We start from the raw sequence: 9085 nt of genomic DNA on the forward strand, positions 1-9085 counted from the left end.
GTGTGTGTGTGTGTGTGTGTGGGGAATTGCATGGACATTACCTTTTCCGTCTGTGCGGCTCTATAATCCGAATCAGCTCCACATGTTATCCTGGTTTGAGGGTGTGTGTGTTTGTGTGTGTGTTGCACAGATCTTGCCCCAGGTGTTTCTACTTATTCTGAACCAGCACAGGGGGGTGGGAGGTTATTGTGTGCTTGCACTGAAACCTGTCCTACTCCGCTCCACACTCACACATCAAAAGGAGACGGATATAGGTCAGTGTCAGACAACCAGAGAGTTGGAGAAATTCCAATCCCACGATATCCTCTTAGGCTTCTATAGATGAAGAAAACCTGGGAAATCCTGAATTACTCGCTCAATCCTGGCGCGGTATTCCGAAAAAGAGACTCGGGTTTGGAAAAAAATCCAGGAATCCACTTTGCTTAAAATCCTATTTATGGCATCTTGATACGATTTCCTCATGGCTGGGTTCAACTTTTCTGTCTCAAGCAGTTCAGTCAAGTAAGAATCCAAGCAGTAGTCTTCACCTCCCCTTCTCACCACCTCTCTCCTCCATCACCCTCCCTTTGCTCCTTTTTTTGCCTCCCCTCTCAGCTCTCCTTTTCTTTTATTCATTCATCTGGTCCTTTCTTCAGTCTTGTACACGCTCGGTTTTGATTCTTTTCACGCCTTCCTCTCGTCCCTCACTTCCAGGAGCGGTCTCCGGTGTGTCTCGGGGCTCTTCTACACTCGCTGCTGCATTTGTTCTCCCACGCTGAATTAGCCGTTTGTTGATGACCTTGGAGGCAAGTGCAGAAAAGGTGGTTTGGGAGTAACCTAGGAGATGGCTGGAAAACCTAAAACGAGAGAGACGTAGTGTAAATGCAGTGTGTACTGTGCATGTGCTCCATTTTGAAAACTCCTTTTGTGTGCATCATAAATTATAAATCAGCCTTTCGCTGCTCCACCCTGCTGACCTCCCTTTTCCCTCTGATGCCTCCACACCTCCCTGTTTCCACAACTTCTGTCACTCACGGCTCTCTTACGGCCCCCTCCTCAACTTGCCACCCCTCATTTCTTTCTCCCTCTGTTTCCCACACTCCCTCTCTATCTCTCACCTGTCAGTCAGAGGGAATCGATAGCTCCGAGACCCTCTTAGCACTTCTCGGTAGGCTGCAATGGATGATTCTTGCGCTCACAAATGCACTCGGCACACACACAGTCGTGCAACACATTTACACATGCTGGCGCACGCATCCAAGTAGCCATGCAGCGATACTCTCTGCAAGCACGCACAGCCTCTGCATCTCTCCGTTCACTTGCTCTGTCTTTGAATCTCACGCACAGACACACACTGAGCCTAATAAAACAACTGGTCTATTGATCAGTGGCACGAATGTCAGACGGTTCAAAAGTCCACCCGCCTCCACTCTCCGGCCTGTCAATCAAACCGGCGCCTTTTAAGAAAGCAATCTCATTATCGTGCTTTAAATCTTTGCACTCTGTCAGTGTCTCTCGGCGAGTGTGTTCCTTCCAGTGTGTATCTATATGTTAGTGCCGCAGCTACATGTATGTTACAAGCCCACTGGATTTTTATTTTTATTTTTTTAACATTTAATTTTTATTATCTGCAATTCATTTCTTTTCGTTCCAGTTTCTCCGTCTTCTCCTCCTGTGCGCACTTTGCTACTTCAAAAGCACAGTAGAGCTATTTTTCTGTTTTTCGAGTCGTCTCGTTGTTCTTTCATCTTCATCTAGCATCTTTCACCCCTGTTTTGCCCTCTGTGAGACAAAAAGATGTATTTACTAACCTCGTTTTCCGGATCATTCCACCACCATGACTCCTGAAGCCGTCACATTTCTCCGTCTCCGCGGCTTTCGCTCTCTCAGCTCCGTGGAAAAACACCCATCTCTCTCTCTCTCTCTCTCTCGTCGGTATCTCTCTCTTCGTCTGCCTCTCTCTCTCCCGTTGGTCGTCCCCTCACTCGGTTGACAGCTGCAGCGCTCTGTCTGCCTCCTCTGTCGCTCTTCCGTCAGGGCTGTAGGCTGATTGAATTTTAAGTCATGTTAATCCCACAGAACAGGTACTGAATGAAGGAGGGGACAAAGAAGGGAGAGAGAAAATAACAGAATGCAGAGAGTAAGCTGGCTTGTATTTTTAGAAATCTCCTCTCTCCTCAGGAAGGGATCTTTCTTTTACTTGTCCTGCTTCCACAGAGTCACTTGACTCTTGATTTTGTTTTTTCCCATTTGTCTGCATCTCATCTTCTTTTCTTTTGTCCTTATCTGGGGAAGAAGTGTGCGATTCTCATCGAGCAGCAAAGGAAAGCGCTGTGATCGGTCTCCGGCAGCGTCAAGCATCAGACTGAGAGAGTGTGTGCACAAGAGAGAGGCATGTAGATGAGGAGCAGGACAAATACAGGGCTGAGGTGTAGAGGGGTGGGGGGAGAGGAAGGAGGAAAAGAGACGGAAGATGTGCTATAGGAGGAGGAAGAGCCAAGATGAGGAGTTGGGGATGGAGAATGTGGGAGACTAACAATGAGGAAGAAGAGTGATGACAACGACCTACACCGGCTCAATGTAGTTAATTTAAAATAAGTAAAAAGATGCACTTTCAGAAAAATGTGTGCTCAGATGTAGATGTGGCACCGTGTTGTTTTTAGTCCATTGGTGGGATTTGTTATTCTATATATAGGAAATGCACAGAATAAGGATTTGGCACGCATTGCCCCCTCCCACCAGTTAGGTGTCTGTACTGGACCCCGTCTTTGTTATAAAGCCAAAGGTCAAAGAGCACTAATGAGGCGGTTTAGTACTAATATGATTAAAATTGAGATACTTTAATATTAGTCTTCTGTTTCATTACATTTCACAGAGTTGGAGTTTACTGGCCCCATTGTTCCTTTATAGCTGCCCAATTCTTCACAGCTTAGATTTTTTAAAAAGTGCTGGAAACGTCCCTCAGAGATTTTACGTCTATATTGACATGATGACATCACACAGTAGCTGCAGATTTGTCAGCTGCACATCCATGTTGGGGAATCTCCAGCTCCAGTTTTAGATGACTTGAGTTTGTGACCGTGTCTCTTCCTACTGGGAGCGGCGTCAGAAGATAGGTGCACTGATCATAAGGGATGGACATGATCAGCAAAGGTACTCAGGTGGGCTGTAGTGTTTAAACAATGCTCAGTTACAGCAGCAGCCTGAACCGCTGGTACAAAGCAGGATGGATCCATGCTTTTCTTTCTGTTTATGTCCAAGTGTGACCCGACCATCCAAATGTCACAGCTGATTGAGGCTCATGAACATTTTTACACTCTTTTGTTGTCCAATTTTGGTGAATCCATGTAAATAATAGCCTCAATTTCCTGTTCTCACCTTAAGAGTGTCGCCCATCGTCGTTTTTTTGCTGCTGCTTTAGCCGATCTGCTTCAACCTTCCACATGTTGTGTTCAGAGACGCTCTTCTGCATTTGTTATGCTTGTTTACAGCCTTGGTTATAATGAGCTGATACTTAAGTTACTGTTGCCTTCTCATCAGCTAAGATAGTCTGGCCATTCTCCTCTGACCTCTGGAATCAACAAGACATTTTTGCCCAGAGAACTGCTGCTCACTGGATATTTTCTCCTTTTCCGACCATCCTCTGTAAATCCTAGAGATGGTTGTGTGGGGAAAATCCCAGTAGTTCAGCAGTTTCTGAAATCCTCAGACCAACCTGTCTGGCACCAGCAATATGGCACACTGATAGCCACTTAAATCACATTTCTTCCTCATTCTGACGCTCGGGTTGAACTTGATCAGCTCTTCATGTTCACATTTTCTAAATGCATTCAGCTGCTATCATGGGATTAGATATTTCACATACCTTTAGATATTTGCATTAGCGAGTGAATGTACACAGACGGAGATGTATCGAGATATTTCTCTCTCGATATATCTGTCATAGATATCTATAGATAGAGCTCTATTTATCTATAGATATCTCGATATATATCTATATACAGAGAGATGGATATCGAGATTGCGATATCTAATGCATGTTATCCACTCTCACATTTACATTTCTACATGCAAGCCTAGAAAACCTTTTTCTCTATATCTCACTTCAGCATGCTGGAAAGAATAAGGAGAAGTTCTCCCAGGTTTCTCTTTTCCACAGTGTGCACAGTTATTCATTTTGGCCTTCCAGGTATGAAGCTCTTACTGAATTCCGGGATTTTTTTTTTTTATTTCTTTTTAATATATTTTTTTTTTTACTTTGCAAAATTTAGAAAAAAGGAGCCTCGGGGTTAAACTAACTACATGCAGGTGTGTTTGCAAAGTGTTTCTTGCTGAGAAAGGAAATACAAGGAGTGAATTGCACAAATGGGGGCAATAATGCACATTTTCAGATGGTCTCCATGCAAATGCAAGCATAATTAGCACTTAATTGTATACATAAAAGTGACATAAGTAGTTGTGTGACAAAATAAGAGACCTTAGGAGAGAAGCTAAGGTTCTGCATGCTGCGTCTCTTTGGTTTGCTATAGATTGAAGCATACAATGAGGCCCGATCACCTTCTGTTAAAAAACAGGCCTGAAAGATTGTGGTGCAGTCATATATAGAGAAGTACTGATAAAACATATTTCGGATATAATATCTCCAAACTGCAATTGCAGGATTTCGTAGTTGTAAGGGTATTTTTACACAAAATCTGATGGAGGGTTGGGTGGACAGAAGGAAGGAGAGATGGAGGAGGGGGAGGGGAAAAAAGACGGCTGGTGTGACAAGGGGAAGCGAAGTTTTTACCGCCTCGAGCAATTCTCAGTCGGACCAGGATGAGAGCGGGAGCAGACGATGATGATTAAGAGAGAGAGGACGGGGACGTAGGGAAGGGGCCAAAGATCTCTGAGGGCATAAAGGAGATAAGTGAGGAAGAGAGGGGTTACTGAGAGATAGAAGAGAGGGCTGGATGGAGTGATAGGAAGGCGATAGGAGCGAGTGCAGCTGATACTACTTCAAACGGTGGTCGAGGGCTTGATTTCCCTGCCGCGCTGATAGCTGCTGGGAACGGCCGTGAAATGGAAACCATCTTCGGGCGCGTGTATGTGTGTCTGTGTGTGTCCCATTACTAAGGCAGGACCTAAAACATCAGAGCTATTGGATGTTGGAATTAAGTCACTCCCAAATTTCACATAAGCGCAGTTCTGTTTTGCAACAAAATCTCACAGTGGAGATGAAACTTCAGAGAGAGATGGTAGGAAAGAGATGAGGGATGGAGATGTGGTTCTGTTATGGGTGAATTGGTTTTTCGTGTATCTAAATTTCAACCCAAGACTCAATTTTTTGTTCATCTTTCACAATTTATGGCCCCCTTCCTGTTTATCTCCTTCTTCATTTCCATTTCAAGCATTTGACTCCCCATCATTCATTTTTTTTCTTTCTTATATCTGTCGCTCCTTGATCTCTTGACTTTTTATTTATTTATTTTTTCCTGCTGCTGTGGGGCCAACATATTTTTAACTTTGTAAGCCAAACCTCCCTCAAAGGAAGGTCCAGCAAGAGGATGTTTGATATATTATTTCATCCAGTCATTTAGAGCGGCCAGTTGATGGCCCGTTGATTCACAATTAATCAAACCTCTAGTGTTGTAGCACCCAGTTCTCTTCCCGGAGCGAGCGACCTTGCTGAACGAAATAAATGACATGACCTAATGCTGGCTAACGGATCAAGTGAGTCAGGAGAAACTCTCATTACTGACACAGAAGTTAGTTTATATACATCCCACAATCAGTGCACTTATGAATAAAATACAATGCATTTTCACATAAAGTAGGGCAAAGGTGCATCCTAAGCAGATCATCTGCTTCTACAGCTCAATCTGGTTAAAGTAAAGCACACAAGGGGAAAGTCTTTTTTTCCTTCGGACTGAGAACTAAGCAGAAAGATTGGCAGGATGTGAAGTTCACTCTGAGTAGCACTGCACTTAATCAGAAAGAGGCCAGACCTGTTCTGGTTTGGTCAGGCCAAATTAGCCCTCAAAGTGAAAACGGTTGCAGGGGAGTCGGCCTACTGACCCGGCGCTGAACACATCCATCGATGTCTCTCTTTTGGTTCAGTGGTCAACTCACTAGTGGTGTGTGCCATCAGTTGCATATTTGTTTCTGACGGGAAATTAAAGCAGCATGTTGGATTTAGCAAAGGAGTTTGTAAGCAATGAGCTGTGAAGAAGACGAACAAAATCTAATGTAGATGCGAGCACCATAAAGCTAAATAAGACTTTCCTGTTTTTACTTTCTGCTCTTTTCCTGTGTTCAAAGATTTGGTCAGTACTTCTCACAGTGCAATAAAAAAAAACCCAGAGCAGTGTCCCTGCCTAGAGGTTGTGCATATTCGTGCTTGCTACCATCTCTTTATAGAGATGAGCAAGTAGCTGCCACTGCTGACTCAGAGCAGCCCCACAGTCTTTGCTGTTTTCAGAGATGCGACTGCCATCTGACCACAATGATTTCTCCCTTGTAAAGGTTGCTCAGGTCCCCATCTGCTAATTCATCCTGCATCCAAATACACAGAGTGTTAGAACAGACTTAAAAGGATTTTGCTGAATGGCTCTTCTTAAACAATTGAGTAGATGTGGGCTACCATCAAAGAGAAAAGGTGAAGTTTGGTCAGCACTGTGCAGCTTGAATCAAATATGGAACCTTGGCAGCAGCTGCAGAACACGTCCTTGCCGGCAGCAAGTATATAGGTGTGTTTTTGAATGAGATGGGGGGGGAAAACTGAAAGCCATTTTCACCCTTGATGATTTAGATTTTGTAGTATTTCACACTATGGTGCAAAGGTTTTATGCATTTCACATGTTTAGGTTCTTCTTCTCAATGCAGCCTTAAGTCTTAAATACATTCTTCTGTAGACTGAGTCATACTGCCGGCATTCTTAAGCACTTTAAAATAAGCTGGATCTAAGCGATCTGTTCCTCTACAGGACACAGCAGCAGGAAATTGCTCATCATTTTTCCTGGACAGCAAGGAGTGGCAGCACTGTAATGCAAAGAGCCTGTCAGAGGCGCACACAGTGGCTGAGATGAGGCAAAGCGAGAGGAACTGGGAAGTTCATTTTGCTCTTTCAGGTTATTCCACTAAGAGAGTACTGAAACATACTTGACTCGTATGCAGCAGTGACAGATCCCTTACTACAATCTGTAATTATTGGACACAAGTGGACAGATCAGGTAAACGGGTAACATGTTGATACATTGTAATATCTCAAAAAATCAGTGTTTCTTAGGCCAGCTTGAAATACCTGCGGTGACTGCCTTATCAGTGCACCCACCGCCAATCCAGTCAATTCAAGATGCTTGTGTCTTTTCTTCCAGGTCGACAAATATGCCACCACATATATTGTGGATTTCACATACTTGTACTTATTCCTCTTATTAAATAAGTTCAGGAATTTTTCTTTAAATCAGCTCCTGCTTTCTGCTTGTGATACACACTGCAAATTGTGAGACACAGTGACTAAATATACGCAGCACTGAAACCCACAAACGAGTGCGCTCATTGAGCACCACTGTGCACAAACATGTCGCACATAATCACCAGTGTGGTAAATGCTTCTGTTCACACACACAAGTGTTGCACCTACATCCAGAGAACATCCGTGACTGAATGCACACCTTCACCCACAGATTGAAATGACCGCGCGATACCACAACGCACAAACGGACTCTGTGGCAAACACAGCATTGGTGTTAGAGACACACACCTCTCACAAGGCTAAATGAAACATGCACACAGAAACCCGCATGGCACACTTGCTCAGCTGTGATGTGAGGGTAAATGGTGTAGAGGTTTAGATCGAAGTGCAAGATCCCCTCTATTTGTCTCAATCTGGGGATAATGAGAGAGAAGGACAGACCCACACACACACACACACACAGTCGCACAACATCATCTTCTAATTTTGCTCTGGAGCCGTTTGCATGTCATTTTTCTTTTATTTATTTCACCTGCATTAGTAATAGTGTCTCCAAATGATTTCCAAGTTGCTGCTGGTCGACAGTTTACCAGCAATGAGCCGCAGTAAATGCAGTGTGAGGGAGGAAAAACATGCTGGTCCTCATTTGTCTATATTGCTTCATGCGTACAACCCTGACAAATGCACTCAGACGTACAGGCACAGGACAGAAATGACTTCAGGGACGAATTGGTGAGGGAAAAGAATCGCACATTCGAGCTAAATATTTCCAAGAGTGTGTTGCTTTAATGAAGTGTGCTGCTGCAGTTTACAAGTGGAAATTACAAACTGTGGTTAAGAGGCAACTATTAACTTCGTGTGTGCGGGGGAACTACACAAATGGGTCTGTACAGAAATGCAGCGAGCTGTTAGAAAAGGCTGTTAAATGTCAAAATACAAAGCTGGGAGGTGCAAATGAAAATAATGCAAATGAGATTTTGTTTGTTGATTGTTTCCCCTGAAATAAGCTGCAGTTTCTTGGCATTAATTCTGTGTTAGAAAAGTAGGCGCGTGTGTGTGTGTCTGAGTGTATTGGGGATACATTTGTGAACCCCTTGGACTCATTAAATGCTGCGTGATTGTCTCCTATGTCACAGTTATAGGCAAACGCCATCTAAAATAGGAACACAACAGTAGACTTTTCATGTCTTTACTGAACGCACGCCGTAATTACCCAGCGCTGGCTGGATAAGGTCATCTCTTCAATTAAATGACTCGCAGCACTTCCTTCATCAGCATCAGCCACAACATAAGATGTCTCCTGTAGATGTTTGCACTGAATCTTGGAAGAGTTTTAGATGATTTCTCCCTACAAAACAAGTTGGAGTTCATCAGTATTTCTGGGACGTCTTGAACAGTCTGCCTCAGGTCATGCCACAGCATCTGAATTCGTTTGGGGTCACAACTCTTACTTAGCCATTCCAAAACATGAACTTTATTTTTTTTTAATATATCAACTATTCTGTTCAGCTGAGCCGCTGCTCGACACTCTCCTGTAGTAGCTGTTGTGATTTGGAATCCATTGTTCTCTCAATGGTGGCAAGACATCCAGGCCCCAAGCTGTGGTACTCCCTGTACCTCTGTTAGTGTGCAGCACAGCCTTTTCCCCCC

General features: G+C 43.8%; 2 protein-coding genes across 2 annotated transcripts in view; one reads left to right on the forward strand and one right to left on the reverse strand.

The window, feature by feature from the left end:
• The window catches only part of LOC102210474 (leucine-rich repeat and fibronectin type-III domain-containing protein 4), a 36138-nt gene extending 34003 nt beyond the window's left edge, over positions 1 to 2135 (reverse strand). The window contains exons 1-2 of the mRNA XM_005748025.1: positions 1791 to 2135; positions 42 to 836 (exon numbers count right to left, since the gene is read on the reverse strand). The gene's annotated coding sequence lies outside the window, so the exon portion shown is untranslated. The remainder of the gene's footprint in view (positions 1 to 41; positions 837 to 1790) is intronic.
• The window catches only part of pcxb (pyruvate carboxylase b), a 268562-nt gene that overhangs the window by 191813 nt on the left and 67664 nt on the right, over positions 1 to 9085 (forward strand). The window lies entirely within an intron of this gene.

This window comes from Pundamilia nyererei, unplaced genomic scaffold (assembly GCF_000239375.1).
Source record: "Pundamilia nyererei isolate P.nyererei 1_Seehausen unplaced genomic scaffold, PunNye1.0 scaffold00211, whole genome shotgun sequence".
Lineage (NCBI taxonomy): Eukaryota > Metazoa > Chordata > Actinopteri > Cichliformes > Cichlidae > Pundamilia > Pundamilia nyererei.